Here is a 20369-nt window from a genome sequence, read left to right on the forward strand (position 1 = left end):
ATTCTTGTATATTCTATAAAATTTAGTCTGTGCCAGTCTCAGTTCTCCCTCCTTTTTTCCTGGGGCAAGGGGGAGAAACTGTCCTAAAGAACACGTGGTCCCGGAGTATGCAAGCGCCAACTGCAGAACCGTAGTGGTAGTAGTGGAGCAAGTTGTCATGGCTGATTCTCCTGAATCTTTCCCTAGAGTTGGATAATTTGTTGAGCCTCAAAGTTGTAAACGCGGCACTCTGATAAAAATGGTAGCTTGTCCTTTCTGATTGCCAAGGGGACCCTTTTTATGAACATGAAATTGAGCAATGTCAGTTTGCCTAAGCTGTGCTGGGTGCTTGCAAGTTACTAAAGTACAAACGATCCTTGCCCTTTTGGAATTCTACATTAAAAATCTTTTAACGTGAGTTATAATTGGCTTGACATATTTGTTTACATATCGTTCTGCCTCATGACACATCATATGTTTTCTTCTCTGCTGTAGATTTTATGACCTCTTAATGAATTTCTCAAATTTAGAGTAGAATTAAAAAGAAAGGAGATATTGAAAAATTCTTTTTTAAAAATTCTTTTTAAAAGAAAGGAGATATTTTTATGTTTGATTGTATGGGTTAGTTCATTCGTTTGTTGCTAGACTTCACTTTTCCACAAGCAAGCATTGGATGTTGTTAGATGGTTGCCTCTCAATTCTGAAGAGAGAATTGGACTGCTGAACCCCAATCAAGGTCTCCCCGCTGCCTTTGGCAAAATAATTTGAAGCATTGTGTGGAAAGACATTACTAACCCACACACACTCAAAATCTCTCACTCTTCCACTCTTATGGAACCTATTTTCTTTCACCCTCGTTATGAACCCCGCTTTGTCTCTCTGTTCATCGAACGAACCCATTCGTCTGCTGCTGGTTTCATTTGCTTCCATGTATAACCAGGATTCCATGATGATCAGCTTTTACTAAATCCTTACTGAAGCCCCGGGGGTTACTTTCCGTAGGTTTACCTTTCCTCTCCCCAATCCTGAATAAGCCTCATCACTAGCTATGTTAGTTTGACCCCTGACATCCTGAAGAATGGAAGAGACAGTTATATAAGGACATTAGTTTTCAATTTGTGCTCTGCTCTCTGATGGATCGTTAGTGTGTGTTCCTTTTTGTTTGTTTCATAAAGGCTTCTAGAGCAAATAGCTTGATCTCTTCCTTTACTGAGAGAATCTCAGCCATCTGAGATATACTCCCTTCTACTTGCCTTTCTCTCATTTTAGTCTCATTTCCTTACTTACCCATATCTCTGAGGAAGAAATGCCCTTCCTTTTTTTCAAGAGCAACCTCTTCCAGATATGTCCATGATCATCCCTCCCCTCTTTCTTTCTCTAGAACTGTCCATTATCATTCCAATCTCTTCCTCCCTCGCCTACATGCATGCTGATATCTTTTCCAGGGCTGCCAAATGCAATGCTGTGCGCCACACAATTCAAGGAAGCTAGTCTGAATCTTGAGCCTCCTGTGCCACTGATATTTCATTCTTTAAAGATTCGTTCTTTTATCCACTAACCTGATATACTAGAAAGATCATTGACTTTTCAGCCATGTAGATCTGGGTTTTGAAGGCTGTTAAAACCACTTAGTGGCTACATGGCTGGGCAAGTTACTACTCAGACTCTATTCTTTATCTATAAAGTAGAATATTATACTTACCTCACAGGGTTGTAATTAAAGGAGTTTAATGCATGTTACATGTCCATCCAAGTGTTTGGTACATGATGGAGTTCTTAGTAAATAAATATATCAGTCTTCCCTTTGCACTCTGACTTCCTTCACTATTTCAGCACTGATACTACAATTGAAAAGTCATTTATGACCTCCTAATCACCAAATCTAATGTTCTTTGCTCAGTCATCCTTGGTTTCCTAGACCATTTCTGAAATATACCTTATAGGAATAAAATTATCTGATATCTTGGTTCTTCTGCATTGTAGTTCCTAATTCTCCTACTTTTGAAAGTTTCTTCACCTTTTCTGAACTGTTTTGACTTTGCTCTTCCCCTTAAATATACCTCTTCCCTACCCTACATCAGTTAGGATGCAAACTGGGTTTAAAAACAAAAGAAATGGATTGGCTCATGTAATTGGGAAAAGTACAGATAAAATTGGCTTAAAGAATAGTTTGTTCATAGGCTTATGTCATCAGGGCTGAGATTCCATTTTTTGCTATTCTCTCAGTTTGGTCCACCTATTTGGACTTCATGCTCAGACAGGCTACCCTCCTAGGAAAAAGATGGCTATCAGCAATGTTCATATTATTATAGCCTTCTTTATTTACTTCCAAAGGGAGAGAGAAGGCTTCTCTTCTACACTTTTCCCAGAAATTTTAAACTCTATTGAATAAACGAAGGAGATCATGCTACCATATCTGTCACAATATCTTTGTCAGGAGGGATGAAATTATTCTAATTGGCCTAGCCACTGGTTGAATTCCATCTAAATGAGGGTAAGATGGAATGGACAGTATTCTCAAGGGTCTCTGTGCTTTTCATTAGGTTCTCTTGGTGATCTTATCCTTTTTCTTTTCTTTTTTAATTGATTTTTAGAGAAAGGAAGAGGTAGAAAGGAGAAGGGGGAGGGAGAGAGAGAGAGAGACACGTGACAGAGAAGCATCGATTGGTCATTTCCCATAAGCACTCCAACCAGGGATCTAACCTGGGCCCTGACCAGGATTGAATCTGCCACCCTTTTGTGTAGGTAACAATGATGCTCCAACCATCTGAGTCACACTGGCTAGGGGCTGTATCATTTTTTTAATGCTATAAATTATTATTTTTGTGTGGATGATTCTCAGTTCTGTAACTCTGCTTCCCACTTTCTCTGCTTCGTGCAGATCTCTATCTTACATGTGCCATTGTAAGCTTAAGCCATAACAAACTGAATCAACTTGATTTTCACTGACCTACCCTTACCTAGTGTGCTTACATGTGCATGTGTGTATATGTATTCCTCTTCCTCCTAATTTCTCTTTTCTAGCCATCTTTTCTCTCAGCCACCCAGTCTTGAAACTTTACAGTAATCTTGGTGGTTCTCCCACTTTCAATCAGTGTCAGATTGTTGGGGTCCAACCCCAGCAGGTCCAGTGGTTCCCAAAGGTGTGGACGGAGTGGGCAAAGAAGGAATGACACGGAGACAGCGTTCAGTTGATCAGCAGCCTAGCCAGGTTCTCTAGCCAGGATCTCCAGCCAGGTTCTGTGTTTTATTGTCTTGTTACATCTGTATTTATACCAGTTGATTTTAATCCTGTCAATTTCTATTCCAAAGGTTAGGACGTTTCTTATCTCCATTCCAGGGAGTAGAGATTATGTAGCTTAAGGGTGATTGTTCGTGGTTAAAGTGATTAACTACCCACCTGGCACTTAGTTAAGGGGTTTTATTCCCTCCCTAACTTCAGGGAAAAGTCCCTACCTGGGGAAACAACCTTTCTCGGAGAGGTGACCTTGGTTAAAACACATAGCACCAAGAAGGTGAGCAAACATATTAAGAACAGTATGCCATATACGCCAGGTCCCTTGAAACATATGCTGTACAGATGTTTCTTCCCTGCAGCGACTGTGTCAAGCAGCAAGGATGGACCGGCTTCCGGCATCAGATCTTAAATATATCTTGTATTAGTTCGGCCCCAGGTTATAAAATACCCAACTAACAGTGATTTAAACAGTATCTCACATTTAAAAAAAGTCCAAGGTTGGAGGATTTCATAGTCAAGTGAACTGTACAGTGTTATCAAGAATCCAGGTCCTTTCCATCTGTATCCTTAGTGAGCTGACTTCTGTGCTCAGTCATGTCCTCTCGTGCTCTTTCTGCTCCATGTATCAGATTCTCACACAGCCATCAAAAGCAGGAGGAAGTTTGCCCTCCCATCTCTCTCTCTTTTTTTTTAATATATTTTATTGATTTTTTACAGAGAGGAAGGAAGAGAGATAGTTAGAAACATCGATGAGAGAGAAACATCAATCAGCTGCCTCCTGCACATCTCCTACTGGGAATGTGCCCGCAACCAAAGTACATGCCCTTGACTGGAATCGATCCTGGGACCTTTCTGTCCGCAAGCTGACGCTCTATCCACTGAGCCAAACCAGTTTCTGCTGCCCTCCCATCTCTTGATTAGGCAGGTAAGCTGAAAATGATATATCTTTGGAGATCTAATTATTTTTAAAGTTATATTATTTTAAATACTAAATGTAATTAGAAATTATCTCATCTCTAAAAATTAGCATATCATACATTTTTATAATTTAGATATTAGGGAATAATTTACCTGATAAATATCATATTGAGATAAAAATTGAAATTGTAAAAAGTACAGTTTGAAGTAATTACTTTTTATATTTAGGATACATTAAGTTTGTAATTATTTGCTTCAGTTCTTGTAATATGCCCACTATTAAAGTTTTATGTAGTCATTAAAGAAAATTCAGGAAATGCAATGAAAAGTACATATCACGTCCATAAGCTCATCATATAAAGAAAACCAATATAGTTTTCCACTACTCTCTCCCTTCTGCTCTCATTTTCTCTTTTTCTGTGCTTAGGCTTTTTTCTCCTCCCTTTTATGTGTCTACTTTTTTTTAACATTAGGTTATATACATTTCTTAGAATACTTTGTAAATCTTATTTATATTGACTGCATAGTAATCCCATTGAAGGAATTATTTTTCTTAACAAGTCCTTGTAGTTGGTTATTTAGTTGTTTCCCGTTTTTTAAATCATGTATGCAATGAACATCTTAGCACATTTTTAATTTTTTCCCCTCTTTATTTTGACCTTTTCTTTAAGATAGGTTCATTGACAATGGAGTTACTGGATGATAGTATACAAACATTTTTAAAGTTCATAAGGTATGTTGTCAGATTGCACAATGTTTTATAGGCCCAATATATCTTAATTGGTTTGAAATTAATCCTAAGGGGGCAAAAAATTAGGACCTACACAATGGCCGTGCTTGAGTGATATAGTCTAGGTCAGCCTTTTCATCATTTCTAAGTATTGCTTAAACATATATTCCAAATAATACGTAGAACACATGAAGTCATTTCCTGAATCAAGAAATGGAACACTGACATCCACCATCCCAGAGCTGTTCTCCCTGTCTTTTTTTCTGACCTCAAAGAGAAAGCTTTAACATTTTACTCCAAGTTTGTTTGTTGAGGTTTGTTAAAAATTTGTTTTGTTTTTGTTAAAACCTTTATATTAAAGAAGTTCCCTTCTATACCTAGTTTACTAAGAATTTTGTTTTTTGTTCTGTTTGTTTGAATTTAATGCTTTTCGGGGACAGCTTTCATGATCATATAAATTTTCTCCTTTAGTGTTAATGTATTGAATTATATTTCAGTTTAAATGTTAAACACAGCCCGATTCTTGGGATAAACCTAATTTGGTTTTACTGTATTATCCTTTTATATATTGTTAGGTTCAGCTTGTAAATATTTTGTGATTTTTTTACATAAGTGTTCATGAGTGAGATGGCCTATATATTGTCCTTATCAGAATTTGAAATCAACATTTTGCTAGCTTTATAAAATGAGCTGACCTTATTTTCTATTCTGGAAGAGTTTATGTATGATTGAAATTATTTCATCCTTAACTGTTTGTTAGAATCTGGCAGAGAAACTGTTTGTTAGAATGAAGTTGTTTATATTAAATACTCTGATATCCTTTTAAGGGCTGCAGGAAAATAAATTCCATTCTCATGTCTGATAGTACATTCTCTTTTCTTTTATCAGTCTCACCAGAAATTAGTAGTCTTTCAAAAGAACCAAATTTTGAATCTTGATGATGCTTTTTATTGTATGCTTGTTTTCTATTGCATTGATTTGTTCTCTTTATTTCTTTTACTTTTTGGGCTTACTGTTTTGTTCTTTTGCTAACTTCTTGTAGTTCACTACTGTTCAACATTTTCAACATTTAAATTATTTATTATTTTTTTTAATTGAATGTATCGGGGGACATTAGTTCACATTGCTAAGCATTTCCCTAGTAAGCACTCTTTTAGTTAGTTATAATACTCAAAGAAAACCAATATAGTTTTCCACTACTCCCACTATGTGGTGTTTTTATAATTCATGTTATGAAATATTTTAAAAATATTTTCTAATTTTAATTAGTTTCTACTTTGACTTTTGTATTAGTTTGGAAATTTATATTATATCTCTTAATTTCTAAACGTGGAGATTTTCTAGTTATTTTTAAATTTGTTATTGATTTTTAATATTACAGTGTAATCAGAGAGCACATTCTATTTTTCAAAGGTCTGTGATTTCAGACCTTCAAAATTTGGGATCCTCGCTATGTCCCAGTGTATTGCCTTTTTTTTCTCTCTGCAGTTATTGAGTGCAATATTCTATATTCATTAGGTCATGTTTGTTAATCCTGTATTTAAAATATTAAGCATCATTAGTGATCTTTTCTTATATCAATCAATTAGAGTAAAGGGTGTGTTAAATCTCCCATCATGATTGTGGATTTGATCATGGATTTTACTATTTCCCCTTGTAGTTCTCTCAACTTTTGCTTTAGATATTTGAGAGTAAACTAGTTATTAGAATTGTGTAATAGTTACATCTTCTTATTGACTTACCAGTATGAAGTGTTCCTCTTTTATTCTGATAGTGCTTTTTCTATTAAGGCAGTGGTTCTCAACCTGTGGGTCGCGACCCCTTTGGGGGTCGAACCACCCTTTCACAGGGGTCATCTAAATACATCCTGCATATCAGATATTTACATTACAGTTCATCACAGTAGCAAAATTACAGTTATGAAGTAGCAACGAAAATAATTTTATGGTTGGGGGTCTCCACAACATGAGGAACTGTATTAAAGGGTTGCGGCATTAGGAAGGTTGAAAACTACTGTAAGGGCTGCTTTGTGTGGGATTGATAAGACAGTACCAACTTTCTTTTTATTGTTTGCAATGTAGACTTTTTTCCATTCTTTTACATCCAACCTTTCTGTATTCTTGTGTTTTAGTTGTGTCTCCTGTGTGACATGGTTGGATTTAAATCTCCCATCTTATGGACTTTATATCTGCCCTAATAATTGTTCCTTTTTCTCTCCTTTCTTGCCATTAGATGAGTTGGCTATTTTATTGTTCAGATTTCTCCCCATTATTATTTGGAAATTATGACCTCCTTTTCTCTTTTACTAGTTACTCTAGAAATTGCAATATGAGTCGTATAAAGTCTAATGTTAATCAATACCTTTATCCTCTTCCCAGATGATTCACTTTAATTTTAATTCTACTTACTCACAGTCCTACTTATATAATGTTGTTGTGCATTTTTATTATTTTTTAAAAATGTATTTTTATAGATTGCAGAGAGGAAAGGAGAGGGAGAGAGAGATAGAAACATCAATGATGAGAGAATCATTAATCATCTGCCTCCTGCCACACCCCCAACTGGGGATCAAGCCCGCAAACCAGGCATATGCTCCTTCTTGACTGGAATCAAACCCAGGACCCTTCAGTCCCACTGAGCCAAACTGGCTAGGGCTCACTGTGCATTTAATAATTGTTTTATTTTTCACTCATTATTGTTACTGTTTTATACTGTCAATATTTAGTTTAGGTTAATGCATGTATTTATCATGTTCTTATGTTTCCTATGGTTTTCCACTTAGGATCATTTTATTTGATCTTGAAGAATCTGAAACATGCTCTTTAGAACTAAATCACTGTAGTCTGTTTACCTGAAAACATCTTTACCCCACTTTTGAAGGACATTTTTGCTAGGTACAGAATTCTAGGTTAGCAGTTACTTTACTTCAGTACATTTTGTGTTGGTGGTTACTTTATTTCAACACATTCCATTGCTCTTGAGACCTCAGGTCTTTGTGTCTCTTTTTCCTTTTAAAATTATATATTTTTATTTGGCTGCTTTTAAGATTTTTATCTTTGTCTTTGATTTTTCTGTTGTTTTACTATGCTGTGGTTAGGCATTGGATTCTTTGGGCTTCATGAATGTGTGGATGGGTATCTTTTGTGAATCCTGGAAATTTCTTAGCCATTATTTTTTCAAATATTTCTTTTACTCCATATTCTTCTGATCTTTTGGGACTCCAGTTTAGTATGTTAGACTGTCTTATTCAATTTTTTACCCCATTTTTTGGTTCTTTTTCTTCTTTTTTGTCCCTCTAGTTTTCATTCTGGATAGTTTGGTAACCTATCTTCAAAGTTCAAAGTGTTTTCACCTAGGTCTACTAATCTGTTGTTAACCCATCCAGTACATTCTTCGGTTATTTTATCTTTTAGTACTATATTTTTATTTGTGTTTTTCCTTCATATCAACCATGCCACTTTTTATAGTTTTCAATTCCAAGCACAAATAGTTAAGCTAAGCTGTCTTTTATCCCCTTGAATGTAGTGATAATTCAAATATTGTCAGGTCTGTTGGTATGATTCTGTTTTCTGTTGTAGAAGTAATTTGATATATAAGATGAAGTTACTTTTTTCTCTAGAGAAGATTTTCATTTGCTATTGCCTAGGAATATAAGATCATCTTAATCCAATTTCAAATTTTTTACTTTTTTGTGTTACCTTCTGGTCCTTCTTACTCTTCTTGGGGTGCCTCTCTTTAGAGCCCCAGCCCAATACCAAGGGTGTTTTTACTATAATCCTTATCATTGGTAGGTCCTAAATTCTGACTTTTGTCTCCCACTCTTGCAAGAAAAGCAACAGATCACAAAGTTCAGCTTAAGTGCTGCTTCTTTGTTGGAAAACCCACAAAAGGCAAAATCTAAGCTTACCTTTCTGGGTTTCAAGTTTTGGTGGATTTGAGCTGGTAATTTATTCCTTACTATTTGGTAGTTATTTGATGTTTTTAAAAAGGTTCTTTTAATATTTTATCTATCTTTTAAAATTGACTTCAGAATGATAGTTGGTCTGGATTGCCTAGTCTGCTATTTCTACAAGTGAAAGTCCAAATATTTTTTTGACTAACTTGTTCAAGGAGGACTTTAACATTTCTACATTAGTCATTCCTTTGTGTTAAAGCTCTTTTGTAGTACAAATGAGATTCCTGGAAAATGTAAACATTAATCTATGTTTCCTTTTAATACTTACACATGTGTTATCACATGTGTAATTCCTATTACTTTGCAAAGTCCCAAGGGGAGGGGACAGAGGATATTTTATTTGACTGGCATAGACATAAATACTTGTAGTATGTAGGTAAATGCATTGGTGTAGGAATTGTCCTTCAAGTGAACAAAGAGGATATAATGTGAACATTTTTGAAGTGGAGATATGTGAAGAAGGAGGAGAATGCACTGAGCTGAGGAGGGACTGCAATCAAATTTGTTCTTTAGTAGGTTTGAGTGGAAGTGGGTTGATTTCCAATAATTAATGTGACTGCTGTCTATACGCTCTGTGAATGTTGTGTTTTTTTAATGTTGTTTGTATATCTCAGGGACAGAATATGATTTTTTAATCTTTTTACCCACATGTATTTAAAATGTGTATAATCCAGAGACAGAGAATCATCGATCAGACTGTCAAACCTCAGAGGGAAGGTAGGGGAGGGTGGGGGTAAGGGGGAGAGATCAACCAAAGGACTTGTATGCGTGCATATAAGCCTAACCAATGGACACAGACACCAGGAAGGTGAGGGCATGAGTGGGGGGAGGTAGAAGGGGGGCAATGGTGGGATAAGGACATATATGTAATACCTTAATAAAGAAAAAATATGTATAATTTGCATTTGATTTCTGAGATTAACTAATCTAGGTACTTGATATTTTAATGTTAAAGTGATAGTAATTTTTATTTTTAAAAAACTCATTCTGTGTGCTCCTCTTTCTTAAATTCACAGGGTGCCATAAACAGTTGGTGCTGTTTTGGTGGCCTTATGTCACTGAAATCTTTAGTGCTAAAAATGTCATCCTTATGAATAGGTTTTATAAGTTTGTACTACACATTGTACCTTTGGGAGCAATCTTATCGCTGTTTTAGGTTTTCAGTAAAGATCAGAGTTTAAAATATTAAACAAGACATGCTTTTTTAAAAAAAAACATAGGCAAGCATAAAATCTTGTTTTGAACATTTAGTTTTTAAAAATCAATCAGAATTTTTTTCCCCCATGGGAAGTATTGTTGAAAACACCAGATGCCCCCTAACTGGAACTTTACCTGATTAGGGCATGTTAAGAATTTTTACAAATGTTTCCTTTACTTATATACAAATATTTGAATATTTTATTAATTGGGTAAAATGATTGCCAAAGGTGATTTTGGTTTTATATTAACAACATAAAATTAATGAATAACTGTGTTGTCAAAAAGCCAAAATAACACCATATAAAACAAAATTTAATTCCTTATAGAGTATAAAATTTAGTGTTTTTTCCTGCCATCATATTTTCCAGTTGAAAAAGTCTTTGGCCATTAAATGTAACTATAAATTAGCAGTAGTATGTGTATGAATTCATATGCTTTCTCCTCTTAAGTAGGGACTAGATCAGGGGTGGGCAAACTTTTTGACTCGAGGGCCACAATGGGTTCTTAAACTCGACCGGAGGGCCGGAACAAAAGCATGGATGGAGTGTTTGTGTGAACTAATATAAATTCAAAGTAAACATCATTACATAAAAGGGTACGGTCTTTTTTTTCAATAGTTTTATTCATTTCAAACGGGCCGGATCCGGCTCGCGGGCCGTAGTTTGCCCACGGCTGGACTAGAGACTAGTCCTATTAAGTTTTTTGGATCTTTCTCTAATCATGTATCCCTTCTAATTTGAAACAACTTTGTTTTCCGTTGTCTATAAGTGGAAGTCTAACTTTTTTAACTTGATGGATAAGATGGAAATACATCCCTGCCCTGAAAAACTCCTATACATCTTTCAAGGCTCATTCTGTTGCTCCTTTCTCTCTGAAATCTTTCTTGATTACCTTGCTGGTAATGATCTAATCTCTCATCCTTTGACACAACTGTCCTTGTATTAAAATTTTTGTTGTAAATGTTCTTGGTTTTCTACTAGATTGTAAGTTGATGTCTTATTCATCTTTGTAACATTCTGCTTTCATATATTCAACAAAATGTGTTGAATGCTTACTGTGCACTGTGCACTGTTCCAGGTGTGAAGGAAACAGCAGAGCACAAGAATCTAGATTTTTATTCCAATTTGGGAACAATGATGAGGGAGACAGAAAACTAAATAGTAGAGCCTTTCAGATCTTAAATGATTCCAGGACAAAACAAGCACAATGTGACAGAAAGTTTAAGGATATAAGGATGGTACCAGTGTTGATAAAGTGATTATGCAAGGTCTCTTTGAAGATGTGAAATGTCTGCCAAGATCTAAATGATACAATGGAGCAGTCATTTGCAGATTTAGGAGCAGAGTTCTTGAAGTTGAAGGAAAGGCAGTGAATAGACATAAGAAAGAGGAAAAGGAGGGAGAGGCAGGGGAGGAGAGTAGGAGTGAGAGCAGGAGCAAGATTACACAGAGTCTTAGAAACCAAGGTAAGGACATTTATTCTAGTTCATTGGGAAGCTACTGAATTGTTTGAAGCTTTTAAGGGCTTGTTTGGGTCTACTCATGATAATCTCCCTATTTAAAGTCAGCTACTTAATAGCCTTAATTACTCCTGCCAAATCCTTCTTACTCTGTAATGTAGCATAGTCACTAGAGCAGTGGTTCTCAACCTTCCTAATGCTGCAGCCCTTTAATACAGCTCCTCATGTTGTGGTGACCCCCAACCATAAAATTATTTTCGTTGCTACTTCATAACTGTAATTTTGCTACTGTGATGAACTGTAATGTAAATATCTGATATGCAGGATGTATTTAGGCGCCCCCTGCGAAAGGGTCGTTCGACCCCCAAAGGGGTTGCGACCCACAGGTTGAGAACTGCTGCACTAGAGTAACACCAGGGCATATTTAACTTAATATGTATTTAGCATATTTACCATACAGGGGCAGTAAAGCAGAATTATCTCAGAGTAGCCGTTATTGAGTTATTCATAATTTCTCTGATTTTTTTTGTATCTCCTGATGTGCCCACTACCAGCCATTACCTTGTATTTGCCATGGCTCCAGACTCTGTTTCTCTTTCATTATTTAATTAAGTTAACATAAAAATGTCTCCTGCATTTAAAGAAATTTTGTTATAGATAGGTTTCAGAGAACTCTTTAGTTATTTCACTGATAAAAATTTCTGTTAAAGAATATTTATTGTGGACTCCACGTAGACATTTTGAAGGCTGCTTTTGATTTCACTTTTTCTAATGATTAATAATGCATTCATTCAATAAATATTTATTGAACATCTACTGCAGAGCCAGGTGCAGCAGTAATCATCAGGATGATAGTAATGGAACAAAGTAACTTTTTTTTAACTTTTAATTTTTTTAAATTTATCTTTATTGTTGAAACTATTACATATATCCCCCTTTTTTTTCCCATTGACCTCTTCCATCCCGCACCTGCCCCTCCCAGGTCTTCAGCACACTATTGTCTGTGTCCATGGGCTATGCTTCTATGCATGTAAGTTCCCTGGTTAATCATTCCCCACCCACCCCCACCTCCCTTCTGAGATCCTTCCATGATTCCATGTCGCTATCCCGTTATGCATGTCAGGATGTCAGGTTCAGAAGTTTGTGTGTTTTTTTAAAGGTGGGTTGTATGTTCATATTTATACATTTACTTATGAACATGTACTAAAAATAGTCAAGATAATCATAATGAACCACAGATATTTGAAATCAAGGGCATGTTTGTCAGTGCCGTCTTACAATAGCCTTAAGATACAATTTATTTCTGTATTTATTTTTTATCAGAAAATATTTTTAATCTTACTGTATATGTAGTGTATACGACAACATTTTTAAGTAGGGGTGGCAGGAGCTTTATTCTGAGATATGTAGAAACCTAGTGGCACAAATTAATGCTTGGGTGATCTTTGTTGTGTTCAAATTTGGCCCAGTATATTTTGAGTGCATACATTTTTATATTTTTTTAAAAGCTGAACATATTTTAAAACTGAAATTCAAATCAAAGCTTTATGGAATCCCTGAGGAAAATGGTTTGAAAATCTTACTGAATAATTCAGTAGGCAACATTGTAAAATGTAAAATTTTTATATTGGCTTGCTTTTTTAGATATGAATCATAGTGATTAATGAACATGTAGTGGTCATAGGTTTCTTTAAAATTTTGTCATTTGAATTACTAAGTTCTATATACATATAGTAAAAACCGTAACAAATATTTTGGCTACAAACTGGTTTACTAAATAATAGTTTGAATCATAGTCTGAATCAAGAATAATTAAAGATGTTTCTTAGGGTACTAAGACATTATTTTTAGGAGCTTCTACAATGTATTCTTTGTTTTGAAGGGTCTTTTTCTCTCCAGAAAGGAAAGGGAACATTTTTAGGCTTTATGAATTTGTCACAAGGAGTCAGTGACTATATAAATAAGTCCTGTCCAATGAATCATGCACTTTGAGTAAGAGGATTTTGAAAGCCTTTTGTAAAACTAAGTCATCCACACATGGGATATTTAAGACAGGTGAAATTGATTCACATGTTTTCTTTAAACAGAGTGGAAAGTTTGTCTAAATATATTTAAACTTTTAATATATAATTTTTCTAATTACTTAAATAATATGTGGTCAGTTCATTTGTTAATGCAACAAATATTTAGAGATTATTTACTATTTATCAGGCATTAAAATACAGAGACAAAGAAAAAATATTCAAAAGCAAAAAGAAAAATCAGAAATCACTCCATAATTTCAATTCCAAGGATAACTACTATGAATATCTTAATATGTATATCTATGAGCATTTTGCTGTTTGTCTATTACTTTTCTAATCTATTTTTTAATTTAATTTTATTGTTTAAAGTATTACATAAGTCTCCTTTTTCCCCCATTGACCTCTCCCCAGCTGCTCCCACCCCCCAGTACATGCCCTCACTCCCCTACTGTCAGTGTCCATTGGTTATGCTCATGTGCATGCATACAAGTTCTTTGGTTGTTCTCTTACCCCTCCCCTGCCTTCCCTTTGGTTGGACTGTCTGTTCCATGCTTCTATGACTGTGGCTCTATTTTTGTTAATCAGTTTATGTTGTTCATTATATTACACAAATGAGTGAGATCATATGATATTATCTTTCTCTGACTGGCTATTTCACTTAGCATAATGCTCTCCAGGTCCAGGCCCATCCATGCTGTTGCAAATGGTAAGAATTCCTTCTTTTTTACAGCAGTGTAATATTCCATTATGTAGATATACCACAGTTTCTTAATCCACTCATCTGCTGATGGGCACTTAGGCTGTTTCCAAATCTTAGCTATTGTAAATTGTGCTGCTATGAACATATGGGTGCATATATCCTTTCTGATTGGTGTTTCTGTTTTCTTGGGATATATTCCTAGAAGTGGGATCACTGGGTCAAATGGAAGTTCCATTTTTAATTTTTTGAGGAAACTCCATAATGTTTTCCACAGTGGCTGCACCAGTCTGCATTCCCACCAGCAGTGCACGAGGGTTCCTTTTTCTCTGCATCCTCCCCAGCATTTGTCGTTTGTTGAGTTGTTGATGATAGACATTCTGACAGGTGTGAGATGGGACCTAATTGTTGTTTTGATTTGCATCTCTTGGATGATTAGTGACTTTGAGCATGTTTTCATGTCTTTTGGCCTTCTGTGTGTCCTCTCTTGAAAAGTATCTATTTAGGTCCTTTGCCCATTTTTTGATTGGATTGTTTATCTTCCTTTTGTTAAGTTGTATGAGTCCCTGTAAATTTTGGAGATTAAAACCTTACCGGAGATAACATTGACAAATATGTTCTCCCATGCAGTGGGCTTTCTTGTTGTTTTGTTGGAGGTTTCTTTTGCTGTGCAGAAGCTTTTTATTTTGATGTGGTCCCATTTGTTTATTTTCTCCTTAGTTTCCATTGTCCTAGGAGCAGTATCAGTAAAGATATTGCTACGACATATGTTTGATATTTTACTGCCTATGGATTCTAAGATTTTTATGGTTTCCTGTCTTATTTTTAAGTCCTTTATCCATTTTGAATTTATTTTTGTGTATGGTGTAAGGTGGTGGTCTAGTTTCATTTCTTTGCATGTATCTGTCCAATTTTCCCAACACCATTTATTAAAGAGACTGTCTTGACTCCATTGTATGTTCTTGCCTCCTTTGTCAAATATTAATTGAGCATAATGGCTTGGGTCGATTTCTGGGTTCTCTGTTCTGTTCCATTGGTCTATATGTCTGTTCTTGTGCCAGTACCAGGCAGTTTTGAGAACTGTGGCTTTGTAATATAGCTTGATAGCTGGTATCAACCTTGTTCTTCTTTCTCAGGATTGCTGCAGCTATTCGGGGTCTTTTTTTATTCCAGATGAATTTTTGGAGAGTTTGTTCTAGGTCTGTGAAATACGCCATTGGTATTTTAATGGGGATTGCATTGAATTTATAGATTGCTTTGGTTAGTTTGGACATTTTAATGATATTGATTCTACCAATCCATGAACCCGGTATATTCTTCCATTTGTTTATGTCTTCCTCTATCTCTTGTAGTTTTCTAAGTACAGGTCTTTTACCTCCTTAGTTAAGTTTGTTTCTAGGTATCTTAATTTTTTTGTTGCAATGGTAAATGGGATTGTTTTTTTTTAGTTTCTCTTCCTGTTAGTTCATTATTGGTATATAAAACAGCCATAGATTTCTGGGTGTTAATTTTGTATCCTGCTACTTTGCCGAATTTATTTATTAAGTCTAGTCGTTTTTTGATGGAGTCTTTAGGGTTTTCTATGTACAATATGTCATCTGAAAAAAAAAGAAGTTTTACTTCTTTTCCAATTTGGATGTCTTCTTTTCTAATTCAAACAATTTTTAATAAATTGGAATTGCTCCAAATATACTTTGTAGATGTAAGAAACATCCAAATCTGAAGAGAATTTTGTGAATTTATTTGAGCCAAACTGATGACAGTTGCTGGTAAGCAAAATCTCAATGGATTGAGAATGGCAGTTTGGCAGCTTATTTTATACACAAGAATAAAAGGAGATGTAAGGAGGGTTACATGAAATCCATTGGTGGTAGATTAAGGATGCGGGCAAAAGCAAAGTGAGAGCAGGTGGAGGGGGGTCTCTGGGATTGGATAAAAAGGCAAAATAGAGAAACATACTTCTTTTGCATTGGTGGTTACAGGATACTTAATAATTAGCATTTATAGCACAGAGGTGATGTGCAGGGGAGGAAGATAACAATGAGGGGTTCTATGGTCTCATGCTCTGGTGGTTGTGATTTGAGGGAAAATAGTACTTTGACCTTTCAAAGTCTGTTATCTTAGATGCAAATAAACAAAAAATAGGCTCACTTAAGGGAAAGCTTGACCTTTGTCAAGGAAGCCATAAGCCTAAGATAAGACTACCGACTATCACCTGCTTTTAGTTAGGAATTTTTATGTTCAGACCATCCTGTGTGGTTACTTTTGGTCGCTGAGTTTGTAAGGATTACCATGCAGGCCTCCCCTGAGCTTGTGAGCCCTTTTTTTTTTCTGCCTGTTTTTGTACTTTATTTAAATGAAATATTCAGTATGACCTCTTTGGCCTCTTTCACCTAATATTATGTTTGTGGAAGTCATCCAATTTTGTGTGTATTTGTAGTTTGCTCATTCTTTTACATGTTTAGCACTCTAATATGTGAATACACTACAATTTGTTCTACTATTGATGGGCATTTGGATAGTTTCTACATTTTAGAGACGGGAGAGAATAAATATGGGGGCATTTGTTAGGAGGTTACTATAGAAATTCAGCATGAAGTATTAAGCGCCTGAAAGCATAGTTATTACATAGAAAAAACCTAGATTTTACTCAAGCATTACCTCCAACTTTATAGAAGTTGCAGGGAGAATTTGGCATTATGATTTCAATCTGCAACTGGTGGTTCAGAGGAAAGCCGACAACATGTTGTACACATATTGCAGAACATCAACCACACCTAGCAGAGCTAGTGAATACTCACGTTCTCTGTCCCCTCCATTTTAACAGGGAAAATATGGGGTGATGAGTGGAAGAGGTATTTTTTTTTCCTCAGGAGTGTAACCAGGGACCATTAGAGAGCTTGGGAGAATGTATCCAACAAGTTTCAGCTTTTGTTATTTGGTGATTTCTTAAAAATGAACATTTTTTAAATTTTTGTTATGCTTTTCAAAGCAACTTTTTCCTAGAATTTTTACTAAAAATTCTAGTTATTCTAGTAATGATGGCCAGATATAACATATAACACCTGTAACTAGAAACAGTAAATTTTACACCTTGACTAATTAATAGCACTTTACTTTTTATACTTCTTTTTTTTATAATGTACAGTATCTGGCTTCTCTTTGCTAATATAGGAGACAGACCAATTGACAGGAAAAAATATACATTTATCTTACCTGACATTTGATCATTATGTAGGTCAAGAAATGATAAGTATTTCCCACCAATCTCACTAATTGCACTCTTCCTATTGTCTATAATGCCTTCTCTCCTCTGTGTACCTGGTGAACCAGTCCATGTCATTTCATGTGTAAAGCCTTCTCTAACCTTTTCAGTCAAATAAATCACCTCCTTTTCATTCCTTAATATTTTTAAACCTAAATCTATTATAGAATTTATCATGTTGTATTAGGGTTATTCAGTTTAGATCCCAGCCTTGAGTTGTGTTCAAGAAAGCATTCAGAAAAACTTTGGCCCACTAGAGATCTGTTGGGGTCCAACCCCAACAGGTCCAGGGGTTCCCAAAGGTGTGGAGGGAGTCAGCGAAGAAGAAATGACATGGAGACAGCATTCAGTTGATCAGCAGCCTAGCCAGGTACTCTAGTCAGGTTCGCTAGCCAGGTTCTAGCCAGGTTCTCCAGCCAGGTTCTCGCCCTTTTCATCCACAGCTGTTTAATAGTTGCTTCTTTTCATGCTATTAATTTAAAAAATTAAGAAAAGATTATAATATGTTTTACTTAAAGGCCTGAAGTTAAGTATCCTTTTAAATTTGAAATAGATCATGGAAACATGGCCAGTTTCCATGATCTATTTCAAATTTAAATCAGAACTTGAATCACACTTAAAATTTTTTACTATTTTGATTTTTATATTTCTAACTCATAAAAATTAGTAATTTAAGCTTTACTTGGTTAGATTTAAATGAAATATAGAATTTGCATTAAATATTCATTTAAATCTCAGATTTCTAGTAGCCAACAGTTCTTACAGTGTTAGTGACTGCTCTAAATACTGCTTCATATATATTACTTTCCCTATTCCATACTTCTACTTTTATTTTTGGAGAAGAAATTGAAGCACTGAACCTTTAAATGACTAAAATCACAGAGCTAGTAAATGGCAGAAGCAAAGATTTAACCCAAACAGTGACTCCTTGATTTGGCCATGTTGTCATCATAGCTTTTCTGGTAACTGTATTTTTAATTCAAACATAGTTTGAGTGATTTACCTAACAAATCAGTGGTTTGTAATGTAAAATTATTTATTATAATACATTCTTTTTGTCTGTGCTGCAAATATGTAAATCTTAGCGAATGAGATGTAATTTATTACTCACACACTTCCAGCATCTCATGCTAATCTTTCCACCATGTGGACCTCCCCCACCCCATCTATTATGCACGTCCGCTTCCGTAAGCTTCGGTGGGTTGCCTGGAGGGGGGGCGGGGGGGGGGGCCGGCGGGGGGGGGGGGGGTGGGGGTGGTGAGCGCATACCCACAAGCCTTAGAGCAGGTTAGGGCTCAGCTGCTTGTGCAGCAGGGCGGGACCCTGTACCCTGCTGCCCAATGTGGACTGCGGGCTGCGGGTTGGGAAGCAGAGCGTGATGCAGCTGTGTATGCCGCTGGATGCGGACCAGGGCGCTCCCCATTCCCGTCGGCTACCTACCGATTGGCTGGGCACGGGCACACGTGACCGACATGTGGCTATATTGGCGCATCCAGCCTTGGTGTCACTGGAGACGGAATGGAGGTGCTGCTGGGCTCGGAAATGGGGTAGGTGCTGGAGCCACGATGACCTGGCTTGCTGCAGAGGGAGGGGAGACTATTTTTTCTCGTACTATCTGAAACTGGTGGTTTTTTCTTTGGCACAGGGTCCACTGCCACATGCCAAGCGTGGATGCAGGGGCGGCTCCCTCCCTCCCCCCTTCCACTGCAGCACAGGAGATGGATTTCCTGTGCTTCTGACCAGGGTTTTTGACAGAAGAGGAAGAAGGGGGGAGGGGTCAGAGTGTTAGGGGAGGCTCGTGAGAAAGAGCTATTTTTGAAGATAGAAGGAGGTTTTGTTTTTATAATGCCTGTTGACAGAGTAGAGTAGAATAACCTAAGGAAACGGGTAGAGGACAACAAAGAATGGAGCATATTCATGACGAAGAGCAAAAGCTCTAACCCATTGAAAGGCTTCTTTCCTCCCTGGCTACAGGACACATGCAGTGGTAGCCAAAAGAGGGGATACAAAGCTGCTGCTAATGGCTGAGGTGAACTAGAGGAAAGGGCTTCTTTGGAGCAGGGGAAGAGGAGGAGGAGGCAGGTATCGCACAGCTTGAGGGTGGTTTTGGTTGCTTGGTGAAATTTTGGTCATCAGAATTGCGTGCTTTTGTAAAACATCTAAGTGAACTCCCAGTGAATAGGGTGGCAGAAAGATAGCAGCGTCTTTGTTAGTTACACAGCGCAGTGGTAGTGGCTCTTGCGGATGACTGCAGCAGTGCTTTTCTCCCTCTTTTAGTGTGAAAGGACAACTGCAGAGGAATAAGAAACCGTGCAGCAGTGCTGGTGGTAGAAGTCCATTACAAGAAGCCATAGTTTCTCATTGTAACCTGAATAGGAGAAAAAAGTGCTTTTTTAAAGTAGGAAAAATATGAGGCTATGAATATTTTAACAGTGGAATGTATCAGACACTTGGATTCTACATCTCAAAAGAGATGCTCAAATTCTTTGCTCTATCATAAATCTTATAGGAAATCTTTATGTATGAAGCAGTGGATCTTTTTCTTTGATAGTATAGCTTTGTCATTCAGTATGTTATTCAAGAATAAATCGCTTTATTATGTCAATTTCTTTCTGAAAAAATTATAGTCATACTTTTTCATAGGCTTAATATTTAAATCTGTTAAGTAATTTTATATTACTCTTTGGTTGCTTTTAGATATCATTGAATAAAGTCTACAGGCAAATATTTTAAATTATAGTACCATGGCTTTTCTAATAGATGGTATTTCTGTTTAGTGAGCACTCATAAGATATGCTCTTGATATAACATGTTTTTATTGTACTTAAAATTTTTTCCATTTACTTAAATGTCTAAAAACATGTTTTGGACTGATAGGGTTTTAACTGGATTATCTTTATGTAG

General features: G+C 36.2%; 1 protein-coding gene across 9 annotated transcripts in view; it reads left to right on the forward strand.

Moving 5' to 3' along the window:
• The window catches only part of APC (APC regulator of WNT signaling pathway), a 107117-nt gene that overhangs the window by 1467 nt on the left and 85281 nt on the right, over window positions 1–20369 (forward strand). The window contains exon 1 of one of the 9 annotated variants that reach the window (XM_036308037.1): window positions 4025–4142. The exons of 7 other annotated variants lie outside the window; for them this stretch is intronic. The gene's annotated coding sequence lies outside the window, so the exon portion shown is untranslated. Of the gene's footprint in view, window positions 1–4024; window positions 4143–18874; window positions 19013–20369 lie in introns of those variants that run through there. One more of the 9 variants, XM_036308035.1, reaches the window with a different exon arrangement.

Source organism: Myotis myotis, unplaced genomic scaffold, assembly GCF_014108235.1.
Source record: "Myotis myotis isolate mMyoMyo1 unplaced genomic scaffold, mMyoMyo1.p scaffold_m19_p_5, whole genome shotgun sequence".
In the NCBI taxonomy this organism is placed as follows: domain Eukaryota; kingdom Metazoa; phylum Chordata; class Mammalia; order Chiroptera; family Vespertilionidae; genus Myotis; species Myotis myotis.